The sequence below is a fragment of the Peromyscus leucopus genome, chromosome 7, assembly GCF_004664715.2.
Source record: "Peromyscus leucopus breed LL Stock chromosome 7, UCI_PerLeu_2.1, whole genome shotgun sequence".
NCBI classification, from domain to species: domain Eukaryota; kingdom Metazoa; phylum Chordata; class Mammalia; order Rodentia; family Cricetidae; genus Peromyscus; species Peromyscus leucopus.
Window position 1 is genome coordinate 36668584 of NC_051069.1, and position 19523 is coordinate 36688106.

The 19523-nt window shown below is 41.4% G+C and overlaps 1 pseudogene; it reads right to left on the reverse strand.

Moving 5' to 3' along the window:
• Positions 1–10111: 10111 nt before the first annotated feature.
• On the reverse strand, positions 10112–17937 carry LOC114699744 (annotated as a pseudogene).
• Between the last annotated feature and the right edge of the window lie 1586 nt (positions 17938–19523).

The window sequence follows — 19523 nt, forward strand, 5'->3', positions numbered from 1 at the left end:
CAATGAGGGAAGGCCCAGCCCATGATAGGTGGTGCCATCCCAGGCTGCTGGTCCTGGGTAATATTAGAAGATGGGCTGAGCACCCAGAGAAAGCAAGCCAGTAAGCATCCTCCTCCATGGCCTCTGCATCAGCTCCTGTCTCCAGGATCCTGCCCTGTCTGAGTTTCTTGTCCTGACTTCTTCAGTGATGAACAGCAATTGCTGAAGTGTAAAACAAATAAACCCTTTCCTCCCCAACTTGCCTTTTTTGTCATGGTGTTTTGTTGCAGCAAAAGAAACCTTAACTAAGACACCTCTAAATCAATGCGAGCAAAGCTCAATGGATTCACAGAGACTAATGTGGCGGCATGCTCAGGGCCTGCACCAGTCTGTACCGGGTCTTTGGCGTATATATTATGGCTCCCAGATTAGTTTGCTTATTGGATTCTTGAGTGTGAGAATGAGTGGCCTCTGTTTCTCGTGCCTTCTCCTGCTCCTTTCCTGCTGTTTGTTTTGTCCAATTTTGATGTGTGAGTTTTGTTATTATATTTTATTTTATTATTATCCCTTAGAAGCCTGTGTGTTCTCTAATAGACAGAATGTGAGTGGAACTGGAGGGAGGGGGGTCATGAGAAATGGGAAGAGTAATAAGGAGGAGAAACCTCATCAGGATATAGCATATTTAAAAATTTATTTTCAATAAAAGGAAAAATAAAGCAAAATTTTTCTATATCTTATTTACACAAATAAAAAAGTCAAGATATTAAGAAAAAAGAAAAAGTTTTATGTGCCTTTGACTGGGTCTCTCTTCCTTTATTCCTATTATTTGTAGATTTGGTTCTTTCATGTGTCCTAGACCTTTTGGATTTTTTTGTGCCTGTAATAATTTTTTCTTTGACTGAAGTATCCCTCTCCTCTATCTTGTCTTCAATGCCTGAGATCCTCTCTTCCATCTCTTGTATCCTGTTCGTGAAGGCTGCCTCTGAGCAGTTTTTTTTTTGTTTCCAGTTTTCCCTCAGTTTGGATTTTCTTTATTGATTCTGTGTCCAAGTTCATGCTTTGAACTGTTTTCTTCATTTCATTCAACTGTTTGTCATTTGAGAGACTTCAGGAAAGATTTTTAATATCCTCTTTGACTTCCTTGAACATATCTCAGTAGTTATTTTGAGTTCCTTCTCTTGTGCATCAGGTATATTACATTTCTCTGGCCTACTGTAGGGGGGTTGGACTCTAGTGGAGACATATTGTCCTGGTTGTTTTTGTGTGTTTGTGCGTGTGTGTGTGTGTGTGTGTGTGTGTGTGTGTGTGTGTTTAGGTTGGTATTTAGTTATCTGGGTGTGGGATGATTGTAATTCTAGGTGCTGATATCTGTCTTGTGTTTGTTGGATAGGTGTTCCATTCAGTGATTTCTGTTGCCCTCTGTGGTTCCTTTGAGACAATGGTGGCTGTGCATTGCTTATTTTTAAAAAAAATGCTCCTGAGATCCTGTCATCCATGGGCACTGGTGATCCAGGGATGAATGTATTTCTAGGTATTGGGAGCTGACCCTAAGGAATAAGGATGGGCTAGAAGGAGGGGTCATTGAGAGGGTCCACAGGAGGGAGGAAATTGGGTTGCCACCAGGATCTGCATACATACACCCCTGGGAATGGGGCAGAGAGGACAGAGCATACATAGCAGGTGTTCTGCTACAAGCTGGGGATACGACTGGGGGTTGGCATTGGAGAACAGAGGGAGAGTGAAGATCACCTACCTGGACTTTGGGCTGGCAGTGCTGGAGCATTTCCAGAAAATGCCTCCTGGAGTTGGTGGCTGAGGTGAGTTTGTGGCCTCCACCACAAAGGGATGGGTGGTGAGGAAGGCTGTAGGGGAAGATCTGCATCTGAAGAATCTTGAAGGCAAATTCCAATTGATTTTAGAATTCCCAAATTTAATATTTGGAATTTCCAATTAGTATTGATTTTTTCCATAAAAGAGCATTGAAAAATGAATGCTACTAAGTTTGTGAGCTTTATTTTCTTTTTATAGTGATTGAGACTTTCGTACATGTGTATGCATTTTTATCAAATCACCTCCTTCTGTCTCCTTCATTTTGTTTCGCATCTAACCCTACCAGTTTCTCCTCCCAACTGCGTGTGCTGTGTATTTAAGTCCACTGAGTCACACAACATTGACTATTTGTCCAGGGGTGTAATGCAGTCTACTGGAGCATGGGTAGCTTCTTGTGGATCCCATGCCTGAAAAAATAGAAGTCTCTTCCCTTCCATCAAATGCCAGTAGCTTCTCTTCTAGGAGTGGAACATCATGACCCCCTGTCATCCATGCCAGGAATTTGGGCGTCTTAATCTTGTGCATGTCTTGTGCAGCAGGTAGAGCCTCTGAGTTCACATGTGCAGAGAGCTGCCATGTCTGCCAACTCTGTTTTTCTGCAGATGTCCACTCTCTGTGCCTGTAAGCTTTCTGGCACTTCCTCTGTGATGACCTCTGAGTCTTGTAGGGTAACAGGTGTGATACAGATGTATCACCTAGAGTTGAGCACCCCATAGTCTCTTATTCCCTGCATGTTGACCAGTTTTGTGTCTCTGTACTAACTGCCATTCATCGAAAAAAGCAAGCTTTGCTGATAAGGGTTAAGAGACACACTAATTTATTGGCAAAAAATATAATAATTTAGGGGGACAGTACATCACTATGTTCATTTAGCAGAATGACATTGGGTTCTCTATAGGACTTTTAATCTAGCCAGTCACAGAGTTTTGGCTAGGATAGTAGTACAAGAATGAATTCTGCCTTGTGAAGTGGGCATCACATCTAGGCAGAAAATGGCATGGGCCTCTCTGCTGGTCTCTGATCCTAGGATCCCATTGCAATGGGAGAGTACCTCCCTCTGCTCCTGCCAGGCCCTTCTTTGCTGGTGGGCTTGCTGCAAGGTGAGATCCTGGCAGATGGTCGGGGCCAAGGCTGGTGAGCAGACATCTGATTACCTTAATGTGCTGTGCCTTGGGGAAAGGAGCAGCAGGAGATAGGGCCTGACTGTGTTTAGTTGTGAATCCTTCATTCCCATACCTGTACATTCCCCTGTGCCCTTGCCTCTGATCTGACCACCATAGTCCTTTTCTCTTCCTCCTATTTCCTACTTTCCTGGTCCTGGTCCTTCCTCAAATTACTTGTCTTTTTCTTCTTTATTTCACTTTCTTTATACTGCAACATTTTCAGTTTCTCTTGCTTAATTGTTCATGGTCCTAAATGTAGGTTGAAAGTTCGGTTGTACAGTTCTTGATAGGATAACAATGAGAAACTGGGAGAGTCTGTCCAACTCCATGGGGTTGGCACAGGCAACCCACATCAGATCTTTGATATTCATCGTTCTAATCTGTCCATTCTCAGGATTTAGAGTGGAGAGATCTTTTTGCTGTCCTGAAGGCATCCCTTTCCAGAGTCATGCAGGGGTCATCACAACATACAACCCAGTCTTGCCCTGGTCATTGTTTCTTCTTTTGGGCCACAGTACAATGCTTGACGCTGACCCTGAATAAACCTCTTTTTTATATTTTTATTTTATAATTAATTTAATTTTACATATCATCCATGGATTCCCCTGTCCTCCCTCCTCCCAACCTCTAGCATTTCTCCCTAATACACCCTCTATTCCCACCTCCTCCAAGGCAAAGTCTCCCCTGGGGATTCAGCTCAGCCTGGTAGATTCAGTTGAGACAGGTCCAGTCCCCTCCTCCCTACACCAAGGCTGAGCAAAATGTCTCAGCATAGGCCCCAGGTTCCAAAAAGCCAGCTCATGCACTAAGGACAGGTCCTGGTCCCACTGCCTGGGGGCCTCCTAAATAGTTCAAGCTAATCAACTGTCTCACTTATGCAGAGGGCCTGATCCAGTTCCATGGGGGCTCCTCAGCAATTGGTTCACAGTTCATGTGTTTCCACTAGTTTGGCTATTTATCCCAGTGCTTTTTCCAATCATGGTCTCAATATCTCTTGCTCATATAATCCCTCCTCTCTCTCGCCAACTGGACTCCTGGAACTCCACCTGGGTCTTAGTCATGGATCTCTGCATCTGCTTCCACCAGTCGCTGGATGAGAGTTCTATCATGACAGTTAGGGTGTTCGGCCATCTGATTACCAGAGTATGTCAGCTCGGGCTTTTTCTCTATCATTGAATAAACCTCTTACACCTGGTTTTGCCTTTTCAGCTCTGAAATGTGTCAAGTGTACAGAATTTCCACCCTTCAAGAAGTGTAAGTCAAAAGCAACCTGTGAAACAAAAGAAGGCGAGAAGTGTCTCCTACTGAAACTCTCTAGAGGTACGTGAGGATTTGGAGGTTTCAGATTGATCTTGCTTGCCCTTGAGGAATGTAGCCTTCCTCACATTCAGGAGCAGAGATTGAAAGTGTGGGAGAATGTATTTCTGTATAAAAGTAGGAAAGGGCTCGTCTGCTTCAGGTATTGATTTCCAATAATGATAGTTTAAATAAATAAATCAATTAAGATAAATAATAATTTTTGAAGGCTCTCTTTTTAAAAATTTTTTAAAATTCATTTTACATACCAACCACAGATCCCCCTCTCATCCCTCATCCCGCTCCCCCCACCCTGGCCTTCGCTGCCCCCTACCCCCTCCTCCTCCTCTCCTCCAACAGGGTAAGTTCTCCCATGGAGAGACAGATAAATCTGGTACATTCAGTTGATGCAGGGCCAAGCCCCTCCCTTCTGCATCAAGGGTGAGCAAGGTGTCTGATCATTGGTAATGGGATCCAGAAAGCCAGCTCATGCACCAGGGATAGATCCTGATCCCACTGCCAGGGGCCCCTCAAACAGACCCAGCTACACAACTGCTTCTCTATGTAGAGGGTCTAGTTCGATTCCATGCAGGTTCCACAGCTGGTGGTCTGAAGTTCGTGAGTTCCTATGAGCTTGGTTCAGTTGTTTCTGTAGATTTTCCCCATCATGATCTTGACCCCCCACCCCTTGCTCATATAATCCCTCTTCCCACTCTCTCTTTGACTGGACTACTCCCAGAGCTCAGCCTGGTGTTTCTTTGTGGATCTCTGCATCTACTTCCATCAGTTACTGGATGAAGACTCCATGATGACAGGGTATTCACCAATCTGATGACCAGGGTAGGCCATTTCAGGCACCCTCTCCAGTATTGCTAGTAGACTAATCTGGTGTCATCGTTGTGGATTCCTGGGAATCTCCCAAGCACCAGGTTTCTCCCTTACCCCATAATGTCTCCCTCTATCAAGATATCATTTTCATTGCTCTCCCACTCCATATGTCTCCCAGCTCAACCATCCCGTTTCCTTGCATTCTCATCCCCATTCCCTACCCTCTAATGCCTCCCCATCCCCAGTTTACTCATGTGGATCTCCTCTGCTTCCCCTTCCCTAGGTGATCTGTACATCCCTTTTAGGGTCCTCCTTGTTTCCTAGATTCTCTGGAGCTGTAGGTTGTAGTCTGGTTATCCTTTGCTTTACATCTGGTATTCACTTGGAGTGAGTACATACCATGTTTGTCTTTCTAAGTCTGGGTTACCTCACTCAGGATGATATTTTCAAGTTTCACCATTTGCCTGCAAATTTCATGATGTCATTTTTTACAGCTGAGTAATACTCCACTGTGGATAAGTATCACATTTTCTTTTTTCATTTATCAGTTGAAGGGCATCTAGGTTGCTTCTAGGTTCTGGCTATTACAAATAATGCTGTTATGAACATAGTTGAGCATGTGTCCTTGTCATATGATTGAGCACCCCTTGGCTACATGCCCAAGAGTGGTATCATTGGGTCTTAAGGTAGGTTGATTCTCAATTTTCTGAGAAACTGCCATACTGATTTCTAAAGTGGCTGTAAAATTTGCACTCCCACCAACAGTGGAGGAGTGTTCTTGATGATCTTCAGGTATTCATAGGTGAATATACTCATTGATGAAAGGATATATTCACTAAAATTCTGCTCAGCACCTTTGTGAATAGAGTACTGTCCATGTGAAAAATTAACAGATGAATGATTGACCATTTTCCAGGGATCTTGTATCTTTTCATTGATGAAGTTATGATTCATTCCAAAATATTTATGGTTTCCCTTTTGCCTTTCTTCCTCTGCAGGTAGCCGTTATATTGCAGTTCAGAAATGTAGTAGTTACTGCAGCAATGCTATTGACTACTACTACACAAGAAAAGTTCATTTTCATCTTTCATGCTGCGATTCGCATTCTTTGTGTAACAGGATATAAGGCGTGGTCCTTTCATGGCCTGTTCTACTTAGGTAAGCCCTTATCCCTTCCCTGGCCTCTAGTAGCCTCACAACACTGGACCATCAATGTCCAGTGCTGCCAAGACCCTGACACCTGTCTTTACTTAGCATCAGATGTTGACATTTTGACAGTTGAATTGTCTCTCTCCATTTCTAGGATTCTTATTTCTTTCCTTTCCCCCCTCCATCCTTTCAGCATTGACTGACATGTAACACACTCTCCCTCTCCTCTCTTGATTGCTACCTTCTTACAACATCTGTCCTAACTGATAAATGCTGTGGTTAGGGGCTGGTTTCCCTGTGACTATGACAGCCCCGACACCTACCTTTAATGAAGCTTCACTTCAGTGATGCCTTTTCTGCCAGGCTGGCCAGCAAACAAGACCTCCAGCATCTAACTCCATTCTTCTTCAGAGAATGTAGGGCATATATTATGAAGTTTCTCACTGCTGTAACCTGAGTAAAACAATGGAAGGAGGAAGGATTCATTTTATCTCTTGATTTCAGAGGTTTCCTCCATCATGGTGGGAGGATGCAGTAGAACAGAGCTTTTAAACTCATGGCCTGTGGGAAGCACAGTGGAGTAAAATAGGAAGAAATCAAGAAAAGATAACAGTACCCAAGGAAACAGCCCTGGTTACCTACTTCCTCCAACCAGACTCCTCAAGAAAATTCCCCCATGTTTTAACATTCTGTAAAATGTTAAAATGCATTGTTAGATCAGAGACCTCACATGCTAATCATCTCAGGAAATGTTATCACAGACACACTCAGAGGTGTGGAATCCCTCAGACATCCTCAGTGCCATCGAGTGACGAGGGTGAGGCATCCTGGGTGAAGGAGCTCCTATAGCACAGTGTCCATCTCCACTCTCTGTTCACTCACACATGTGCTTCATTGTCCTTCTGGAAAGCTCTGCTCCTCAGCTTTACTTTAGTACATTCCATAGTTTTTGAAGTTGGGGTTGTTTGGGATGTTTATTTTTCTAATTTCCATAGATTTTATGCTCAGCCTAGAAAATGTAGGCCTTGCTGTCTAGAGGAAACACTGCTAATGATCCCATCCTCAAGACAGAGCTTCTTACACTGTCAGTGGACATTTCAAAGCCTTAGAAACATGAATAGGTCATGACATGTGTTTGTATATATTTAAACACAATTATATATTACAAATATTGAAAATCATTTTTTTCAGAGCTGTCCATTGAGTTATAGTCCTGGAACATGTCATCAAGCCTTCTCCTGTTGAATCATACCTCCAGCCTCAGACCCTGATGTCTACATAACATTCATTGGATACTGTTCCTATTCTACATGCATACATTTATTTTACATTGGATGTTGTGCAAAACATTGATTGCCTTATAAAATTGATTTCACTGTTCAGTATGTGTTCTTAGATTCTGTTCAATTAAATTTATTTTACCCTTATTTATTCATGTGTGAGAATGTGCCCGTTCACCTGCCCATGTGTAGAGTTCCTAAGAGAAGTTCTAGGAGCTAATGCACCCCTTCCACCATGTTAGTTCTGAGAAACTGACACTAGGTGGTCAGGCTTAGAAAGTAGTTCCCTTACACATTGAATCATCTCATCAGCCCTCAGTTTTTTTTAATGTGTACATCTTTATGTTTACTAAAACAATAGATCGCCAATTCTAAAATATGAATCTACTATACAGTTTATTAAAAAGAATTTTAGTGTGTCTTGCAATTAATTATAAATGCTAAAATCATTAATACACCTGAAAATATAATTCAGTATTAATTTTTAATACATATATTTATGAATATTTCAAGGTCAACAAGATACCATTTAATTGGGCTGGTCTGTACTTAAATGACACATGCCCTTAGTAATGATTAAAAGTATTATCACAAACACAGCTAAAGTTATTTGTGGTCTAAGTATTTCATATCTGTTTTCAAATATGAATTACCTAGTTGCCTTTTCCATTGTAAATTTGGTAAATATACTGAAGCTTGATTTCACATTCATTTCCAAACTTCAACTTTTTAACTTTTAAAATAGGCATTTATACAGAGAAACTTAAACTCAATTTCATACATGTTGAATTGCTTCAACATTTCTTTGAAGTCAGTTAAACTTACTAGTTTTGCTGAAACTGCCTTCAATGAATCATTCAGAACAACAAAACATCCCATTTGAAGGAAAGCAACAATTTACTTTTGTTCATAGCCCACCCTTTTAAACAGTCTATATAACAGTATCTTTTTATCTTCTAGGAGGCAATTACCCTTCTACCATTAGCTTTGACATTAAAAGGACAGTTCAATTCTTTATAAATACTTTTTTTTGGGGGGGGGCACACAGTGTTGCTGGTGGGTCAAGCCAGGGCCTCACCCATGCTAAGCATTCATTCTTCCACTTAGCTATGTCTGCAACATGGAACATAAACCTTAAGTATCATTCAAACTTTTAAGATCTTTCAGAAGTTTACCAGGCGTTAGAGAGGCAATGTAAGTACTTCAGAGTGTTTTCTCTGTATTCACATATTTTTACCTTTTCAGAAATATATACTTAAAAAAATCTCCTTTTCTTGTTTGGAATACTTAAAGTACATGTGTATTTGATTATTTCATCATATGGCATATACCCTATGGAACTTTTGTATGAAATTAGAAATAAGGTCATATGGGTCATAAGGTCTGAAGAGTGTTAAGATAATTCTAGTATTTATAAAGAAAATCTTAAGCATTTTTCAACTAGAATAGAAAAAACAATCAGTACTTAATGTGCTTAGTGTTGAATAACTGACCCTTGTTTTTTTCTAAGTTACTAATTTCCTGTCAATTATTTTAGCTACTTTTTGTCTTCCTTTGGGGACTTAAGGTCCATTTTTTTTCATGGAAGTGAATTTTTTTACTTGGACTACTAAGGCACAAGGTTACCTGCTGTGGGATGGTCTGTATGTCAAATCTGTTGTCTGATTGGTCAGTACATAAAACACTGATTGGCCAGTGGCTAGGCAGGAAGTATAGGTAGGACTAACAGAGATGAAAAGAAAGAATAGGAAGGTGGAAGGAGACTGCCAGCCACCACCATGACAAGCAGCATGTGAAGACGCCAGTAAGCCATGAGCCACATGGCAAGGTATAGATTTATGGGAATGGATTAATTTAAGCTATAAGAACAGTTAGCAAGAAGCCTGCCACGGCCATACAGTTTGTAAGCAATATAAGTCTCTGTGTTTACTTGGTTTACTTGCTGTGGGACTGGCAGGTGACAGAGATTTGTCCTGACTGTGGACAAGGCAGGAAAACTCTAGCTACAGTTACCCTCAAAGTTTCACATTATGCCGAACTGATAGAACAGATTCCTTTTAGTAAGTACAAATTACAACAAAATTCCCATAACCACTGTTTTAAATTCTAGATAGTAGACTCAATTATATCTTTCTATAATTAGCATACCTCTTTTAAATAATGGCTGTTATATAAAAATATTTCTCAGTGTATCACTTGACTCAATTATAGTATTATTGTTATATACTTAATATTTGAGCTCACTTTTCAACTTTCATCAATCAAATGTCACTGCCAAGAAAGCTAGAACTATTTTTAAGTTCTGAATATTTGTATAATCCTTTGGCAGTCAAAACCCCAAGTCCTATAGATATTTTATAGACACAGTGCTTATTTAAATTATTGGGGTTCAATTTCTTATTGTCTGTAGTATTCAAATATATTTTTTGTTCTTGTTTCTAATACAGACATTATATTATATTGATGTCAGTGATAAAATATGTTAATGACAAGAGGGATTCATTACTGACAGACATAATGGAAACTACTAGATTTATGTTTTACATTTAAACATAACCTTATAGATAATATACAAGACTCCTGCATAGGGGGATTTCCTTCACACATAGGTTCCCCTAACTGCTTCTCCTCTTTTCCTTGGGCTACTAGTCAGTCAATATGCTTGTGAACCTGTTCAGGTGCTTGTTGATATGAAGTCTTGAAGATTTTTAGATGAAGGTGTCTTGAAATTTGCAGGCACAAAGAACTAAAGTATATCATAATATCAAATGAAAAAAGGACCATTGCTATCCATAGAACAACATATTCATCTACAAAATTATTAAAGTATTGGTCTAAAAACATGAGACCCGGACCAACAAAGACAGTATCTTGAAGATAGAGTTCACTTTTCGTCATGTGAGCTATCACCAATTTTTGTGCAACTTTAGCAAAGACACATCCGAACATTAAGGTATAAAGGCAAGGGTGTTTTTCAAACACATTTGTTGCAGACTTTTTATAGATCATTATTGCCAATATAATGATTAATCCTATGTGGAGTCCACGTGATAAGACACTGGAACCTGCAATAGCAGATCCTTTCTTGCCAACACAACCATGGAGGATCACATGGAAATAATTTGAACAGGGAAATATTGCTCCCCCTACTACTCCAAGAACTGGAAAGATCTTCAGTTTAATTTCTAGAATAGGTATCGTATAGTCCCACATTGTTGCTCCTCCAAATGTAGACAATATAAAGATGATCACCAAAGCTACCTGAATCTCAGTTACATCCACTCTTCCAAATCTCAGCACCCCTGAGACGTAAGTCTGCCAATGAGCACAGTAAAACATGAACATCCCGATAAAGGAGCAGAAAAACAACAAATCAGGATGTGTTCCCAGGTGGACAGCAACCGCAGCTCCAATGGCCATAAATACTGTGGAAAGAGAGTCATAGCCATGATCAAACAGTTCTAAAGGAGAACAAGAGTTTATCCTTCTGGCTTGCTTCCCATCAATGGTATCCAGTGACTGGTAGATGAAGAGTCCCAGGGCACATAAAAAGTAAGTCCAGTATGGTGCCTCCTCCGTGACTGTAGGGGCAGTAAAAGATGAGCACTAGTGTGGTGACCAGGTTGATGGCGAGGCCGATGAGGGTGATGGTGTTGGGGGCCATCCAGAGCGGGATCCATTGGAGCAGCCAGGTCCAGAAAAGCTGCAACTGCAGCTCGAACAGCGACTCTCCCACCCCGGTGTAGTGGGGCTCCTCCAGCCTTCGCAGCTGCCGGCGCTCAGCGGCTCACCCAGCGCCTTCACCCAGCAGGGCCCGCCACTGGGTGAGGACCCAGCTCAGCCCTTGGCCAGTGCGCAGGGGTTGGAGAGAGCCTAGCAAGGGCACAGCGCCCTGGGCCAGCCCCACCAGTGGGACTCCAGCCCTCAGTTTTTAAATTTTATTTTACAATACAATTCAGTTCTACATATCAGCCGCGGATTCCCTTGTTCTCCCACCTACCGCCCCCCTCCCCTTCCCCCCAGACCACTCCCCATTCTCACCTCCTCCAGGGCAAAGCCTCCTCCAAGGACTGGAGGACTGAGATCAACCTGGTAGACTCAGTCCAGGCAGGTCCAGTCCCCTCCTTCCAGGCTGAGCCTAGCGACCCTGCATAAGCCCCAGGTTTCAAACAGCCAACTCATACAATGAGCACAGGACCTGGTACCACTGCCTGGATGCCTCCCAAACAGATCAAGCCAATTAACTGTCTCACCCATTCAGAAGGCCTGATCCAGTTGGGAGCCCCTCAGCCTTTGGTTCATAGTTCATGTGTTTCTATTCATTTGGCTATTTGTCCCTGTGCTTTATCCAACCTTGGTCTCAACAATTCTTGCTCATATAAATCCTCCTCTTTCTCGCTAATTAGACTCCTGGAGCTCCACCCCGGGCCTAGCCATGGATGTCTGCATCCAGATCCCTCAGTCATTGGATGGGGTTTCTGGCACAACTATTAGGATGTTTGACCATGCCATCACCAGAGTAGGTCAGTTCGGGCTGTCTCTCGACCATTGCCAGCAGTCTATTGTGGGGGTATTTTTGTGGATTTCTGTGGGCCTCTCTAGCACTTTGTTTCTTCCTATTCTCATGTGGTCTTCATTTACCATGGTCTCCTATTCCTTGTTCTCCCTCTCTGTTCTTGATCCAGCTGGGATCTCCCGCTCCCCCAAGCTCTCTTTCCCTCCACCCTTGCCCTTCATTACCCCCACTCATGTCCAGGCTGTTCATGTAGATCTCATCCATTTCTCTGTCATTGGGCAATGACACTGTGTGTAAATGATGTGATTACCTGCTTTCATTGTATTTTTATCATAGTAAGATATTGAGTGTGCGTATGTGGGGAGTGAGCACAGAATATATATATATATATATATATATATATATATATATATATATATATATATATATGTAATTTTAAATGTTGAATGTCATTTCTTGAAGGTGGTAGGAGGTCTTAATTACAGGCTTACAGCACAATGGGAGGACCCCGGAGGGCAGAAGTTCGCTACTGATGTTTTACAATCTTGCATCTAAGCTGTTAATGCCCATTATTCGGGATACACAGACAAGGAACTTCCCTTAGGCATTCAGGAGGGTGGAACCTGGCAGGGAATTAGCATTGGGAGGATATCAAGGTTAAGGTCCACAAGCAAGGCAACAGTTACCCAAAATGGGGGCCAGGGCCCTGTAGGTCCCCCTTTTATTAAAAAATGAGCTTCTGACTTGGGTTGCATGGGATGTCAGCAGGTCACCTTACCTGTCATGGAGACGCCTGCCTAGGCCACACAGGTTCTCTGTCTTAGGTTGGTGAGTGCCCCCCAGGAATTACCCGTCTCTGAATACTCATTATCATACTGGCTCAATCGTGTGTGAGCTGCATGGTTAATTGCTGCCAAAGATCGCATCAACAGTTTTTAATAACCTTTTTTTCCTGGGACAGGGTCTCTCTAGGTAGCCCTGTCTGGCCTAGAACTCTATATGTCAACTAGATTGTCCTGGAGCTCACAGAGATTCACCTTCAAGAAAAATAGAGTGCATAATAAAACTAATGAGAAAATATTAAGGGCACTTCTTTCTAACCATGGGAACAATTAACCGGGAAGACATTACTAAGCTAGTCATGTTTAAGATAAACATATATGCACCAAACGGTGGTACACTCAGCTTCATGAAAAGCATGCTACTAGAGTTAAATCACAGATTAAGTTCTACTTTAATAGTAGATATGCTGACTATTTTTATGTCAGTTTAGCATGAATTAGTTATCTGGAAGGAGAGAACCTCTATTGAGAAAATGCTTACATGAGATCTGGGTGTAGGCAAGTCTGAAGGACATTTCCTTAATGAATGACATATATATATATGGGAGGGCTTGTCCACTCTGTGTGGTGTGATCCATGAGCTGGTGGTGATTATTAGCAGCAGGCTTATACATGCTGAATTGTAGAAGGTGGTGTGGCTAAAAGTCCATCAATTTTACTGTGTGTAAATGATGTGATTACCTGCTTTCATTGTATTTTTATCATAGTAAGATATTGAGTGTGCGTATGTGGGGAGTGAGCACAGAATTGCTACTTCAGGACTGTGGAAATCAGAGGTAAACTTGCAGAAGTCAGATTTCCTCTTCCATCATGTACTGGGAGCCATCCCTAGTAGTAGACAGGTCCAGCAGAGGATGTAAGGAGTTGGCAAGGGAAGGAGGTGAGCCAGGCCATGGTGGTGTGAAGAATCTGACTGCTAGCCAGAATGCTTCTTTATTTATATTGAATTTAGTAAGCAGGGATACATTCATGTTGTTTCAAAACATAGATCATATCATGTTTGGTTGTAGACATGTGTTTCACTTCCTCTTGCTCACCTTTTAGTCATGATTAGTAAATTATGGCAAAACAGTTATCATTTCCAATCATTTTGCCTCAAGTTTTGACATCATTGATAAACAGAGTTATCATTTTTACTCATTAACCCATAACCCAATTTTTAAGAATCTAGAGGCATATGACAGACTGTTCTTAGGCTGGTAGTTCTGGTTGCATCAAGGATGCTAGAACAAAACAAAATCTATAGTAGAACTTGAAGTCAGGGATCGTGATGCCTCCAGAGGTTGTTTTATTGTACAGGATTCTTTTGGCTATCCTGAGTTTTTTGTTTTTCCATATGAAGTTGAGTATTATTCTTTCCAGGTTTGTGAAGAATTGTGTTGGTATTTTGATGGGAATTGCATTGAATCTGTAAATTGCTTTTGGTAAAATTGCCATGAGCATGGGAGATCTTCCCATTTTCTGACATCTTCTTCAATTTCTTTTTTCAGGGACTTAAAGTTCTTGTCATATAGGTCCTTCACTTGCTTGGTTAGTGTTACCCCGAGGTATTTTATGTCATTTGTGGCTATTGTAAAGGGAGATGTATCTCTGATTTCCTTCTCAGCTTCTTTGTCAATTGTACATAGGAGGGCTACTGATTTTTTTGAGTTGATCTTGTATCCTGCTATGTTGCTGAAGGTGTTTATAAGCTGTATCAGTTCCTTGGTTGAATCTTTGGGGTCACTCAAGTATACTATCATGTCATCTGCAAATAGGGAAAGCTTGACTTCTTTCTTTCCAATTTGTAACCCCTTAATCTCCTTATGTTGTCTTATTGCTCTCGCTAGAACTTCAAGTACTATATTGAATAAGTATGGGGAGAGTGGACAGCCTTGCCTTGTTCCTGATTTTAGTGGAATTGCTTTGAGTTTCTCTCTATTTAATTTGATGTTGGCTGTTGACTTGCTGTAAATTGCCTTTATTATGTTTAGGTGTGTTCCCTGTATTCCTGATCTCTCCAGTAATAAAAACAGCTTGGTATTGGCATAAAAACCGACATGTGGACCAATGGAATCGAATTGAAGACCCTGACATTAATCTACACACCTATGAACATATGATTTTTGACAAAGAAGCCAAAAGTGTACAATGGAAAAAAGAAAGCATCTTCAGCAAATGGTGCTGGCATAACTGGATATCAACATGTAGAAGGCTGCAAATAGATCCATATCTGTCACCATGCACAAAACTTAAGTCCAAGTGGATCAAAGACCTCAACATAAATCCAGCTACTCTGAACCTGCTAGAAGAGAAAGTAGGAAGTAGTCTTGAATGCATTGGCACAGTTTTTAAAGTGACAATGAGATCACCACTAAGATGGTTCATTGGGGAAAGACACTTGCTATCAGTTCAGATAGCCTGAGTTCAATCCCCATGTCCTATACGATTGGCACAGCCATATCTGATATGAGTGACAAAAGTCATAAAGCCAGCACAGCTGCTTGACAAAGATCCAGCTAAGCTGAGCTGCATGATGTCCACCATGCCACCTTTGGTTTTCATCTCCACCTATTGCATACTTGGGGGACTTTTAATATTTGTACAATTTGGGGACATTGGATTGATGGAAAATTTCTTATGAATCATTTATGCCTTCTCCCTGAAGTATTGTTTCTAAGCTTCCCCAGAAAATTCCTAAACATACTATCCTCCTGCTTTTAGGGAGATATCCTTATCTACTTGAAGGTCTTCTTTATACCTTGGAGGTTGTTGATACACATAAAGAAGCCAGAGGTCTCTTTATGAGGCTCTGAGACATTCTTGAAACATCTGTCCTTGTACCAGGAACAAGATATTAAAAAAAAAGTAAACTTAAAATGGTCAACAAGATTTAGTGTGCTAGAAGACATGGCCACAGTTCAGATTGCAAGTCTATTCCCACTATACATACTTGGGCAATTATGTGGCATATACAACAACCAAGTTAGATTAGCTGAAGTTACCTCTGCCTTACACAGAGACTTATATTGATGAGCAAAGAATGGAGTGGAAAGATGCTAAAGATTGAGATGTCAGGACCTCCCTCTCTTTGAAAAGTTAGCACATGCAGAGTCACTGTGATGTCTTACAACCAATGAACAACAGAATGCCAGAATGTTTATATTAGATATATAAACAAATTCTATACAGATATAAAATATAAACATGATATTATGCCAGAATTTGAATAATAACTGCAGAAGCTTTGGCCTGAGGAATTTCTTGGGCACTGTGACCATTAAGAGTTAAAAATACACTGCTTGGAACATGGCAATATGTCTGGGCTGGCTTGAAGATTCTTACAAAAATCAGGACTGTGTTCATGGGAAGCAGATGTGCACTACACAACCTGGTGAAACTCATATGATCCATAGAACCTGGTATGCACCTGAAAGTGAGTATATGCTATATAATCTGTAGAATTTTTGTTTCTCCTTCAGGAGTCAAACCACCATCTCTAAGACATTGTACCTGAGGGAAGAGTCAACCAATATCCAGGTGTGATATAAGGAACCTTGTACTGGGGTCAATAACTGGAGAATGCTAAAGCTAAAGCGTATCTTGAGTGAATCAGGCTTCTGTCCATCATTGTATTGATATATTCATCAATCCTAAGACAACAAACATCCCTGCTATTTAGAATCTGTCTTAATTACTTTTTATTACCATGAAAATACACCATGATCAAGGAAACTTATTTTTTTTAAAGCATTAAATTTTGGGTGGGATCAGTTTCAGAGGGGTAAAAGTCCATGACCATCATTGTGGGGAGCATGGCAGCATCACAGGCAGGCATGGCATTCTAATTGTAGTTGAGAACTTAAATCTTGAGTTATATTTATGAGATGCACACACACACACACACACACACATACACACACACACACACACAAAGAAAGAAAGAAAGAAAGAAAGAAAGAAAGAAAGAAAGAAAGAAAGAAAGAAAGAAAGAAAGAAAGAAAAAGATTAGGAATGTCATAGGCTTTGTAAACCCCAGAGCTCATCCCCAGTGAAATAAGACCATGTCTCCTAATCCATTTCCAACAGTTCTACCTACTGAGGACCAAGCACTGAAATATCCAAGTCATTAGGGCAGTTAGTGGAGCTGGTGCTGGTGGACAGACATTCTGATTCCGGATTGTAAGGTCATGGGCCTCCCTAGGGTCAGCAGAGCATTTGTGCGGCTCAGGTTTTAGCCATTGTTTCTTATGGGTGGATCAGATTCATTGGCTCAGCTCCTGTCTGATGCTAAAAGCTCAGCCCAGAAGGAGCCTCTTGTGCTTACTTGCTTGTGTATTTTCACCTCTGACATGTATTCAGTGTTCCTTTCAATACTTAAGGGATTTGTGAGAAAGGGGGAAACTGCTATGAGGTTAAAAGTGACTAAGAATGTGAGTTGTGGGCAATCTCTGCAGGTCTATAAGACTTGGGACATCTCAAGGTGATCCTCTTAATTTCTCAAGAAAGCAGAGAATGTGTCTCCCTGTAACAGTAGGAGAAAGCTCCTCTGTGTCTATACTGGTTGCTATTGGCCCTTGGTCAGGTCAATAAGCCCATGACAAGGAACAGAGACCCTTTGAGGAGTCTTTGGGCGTTCCTCAGGGGACCTTTGGATGGATGTACTCAAGGACAACAGGATGTGGACTCTAAAGTTCCACTTAGCCCTTTTTGGAATTTATGGCTCTCGGAAAGACTAGGGGGTTGAGGAACTGCTGTGCAAAGAGGTCAACTTAGTCATCTCCGTGTGGCTGATAGACCTCCCACCTGGGAGCTGTGACCTTGTGCATTTACTGAGTCAGCCATTCTTCCCACGGGTATTTGTGTGCCTCTTCCTCTAATTCTCTAGGTGACAGGATACAGTTTGTGTTACAGAGCTGTGCCAATGGGTGATTCACTGAGACTGTCACTAAGTGTGACAAAGGAATGTACATTTGTATTACCAAGACAAATCTTTCTGTAACAGGCTTTAGAGGCCTGGTCACTGTGTCCTGTTCAACTTTAGGTAAGCCCTCAGTGTCTCCCTGTACTCCCATAGCCTTCCAACACTTGACACCCACCTGTCCTCATACTCAGCATGTGTTGATGCTTCAGTGTCTCAGCTGGGGATAGAGAGATGCTCTGTGCTTCTTTCCATCCTGATGCTCTCCATTTGTTCAGATTCTGGCTTCCTTCCTTCTCTCTCTCCACATCTGCAGCACTGACTAGTGTATCGAGTGTTTTCTCACCTCCTCTCTTTATTCTTACCCATTTCCAGCAAATGTGTCCTGACTGACAGACACTGAAGTTAGGTGTAAGTCCTCCAGCAGTACATATGACAGACCCAACACCCACCCTTCACTTTAGTGATGCATTTTATGCCAGGCTGACCAGCAAACAAGAGCTTCAGCATCTTTTCTCCCTGTCATGGACTCCAGGGCCTGTGTTAGATAGTTTCTTACTGCTGTGACCTGAGGAAAGCAACGAAATGTGAGGAAGGAAGGGTTTATTTCAGCTAATGAATCAAGAGACTTTTTTTATCATGATGGTAAGAATATAGTATAATCAAAGTGTTCAACTCATCTTCAAATGCAGGAACCATAGGTGAATGTAATAGGAAGGGACCAATACAAGCTATCACTCCCCAGTCACCTATTTACTCCAACCAGGCTCTACCTGCCACAATTCTGCAACCTGGCAACAATCTGTCCCAACTTTGAAAGCTACAATGGCTTAGAGATTGATGAATCTCTCAGACATCCTCAGTACCATCAAGTAACTAGAATTAGATATCACAAGCTGAAGGTGCTCTTCCCTGAACCACAGTGAACATTTCCATGCTGTGCTCACATGCACATGGACTTCATTGTCCTTCTGGAAAGTTCTACTGTTTAGTATTAGTCCTCATAAGTTCTATAGCTTCTGAAATTAGGGTTGTCTGGAATTTTTATTTTTTTAAGATTTATTTATTTGTTATGTATACAGTGTTCCTCCTGTACGTAAGCCTGCAGGCCAGAAGAGGGTACCAGAACTCATTATAGATGGTTGTGAGTCACCATGTGAACTGGCATTTTAGAGCCCATTCTCTATGGTGCCATGCCTTGCTCAGCCTAGGTGCAGCAGGGAGGGGCTTGGTCCTGCACCAACGTGGGTTGCCAGTTTGTGTTCACTCCCCAAGGGAGGCCTTACCCTCTACGAGGAGTAGATGAGGGAGTGGGGGAAGAAGAGGGGGGGCTGGAGAAGGGGAGAGAGGGGGAACTGTGTTTGGTATGTAAAATGAAAACAACTTAAATAAAAAAGGTTAAAAAAAGAAGAAAAGTGTCATTAAACATTTAATTGGAGAACCCATGCTTTCAGACAAAAAAGTGATCACCTTCTAAATAAATGACTTTAATTTATACTGAAAAAAAAAGAAAAAAAAACTCTAGAAGAATGGCCAGTGCACTTAACCTCTGAGCCACCTCACCAGCCCCTGGAATTTTTATTTTTATGTTTTTTTCAATGGATTTTCTTAGAAAAAGTAGACAACATTGCACTCGAGAAAACCTGCTAGTGATCATACCCCATGCTGCAGATTCACAAGTCTATTTACTGTTTCAGGTTACTATCAAAGCTTTCAGAATCATGAATATGTTATAGTAAG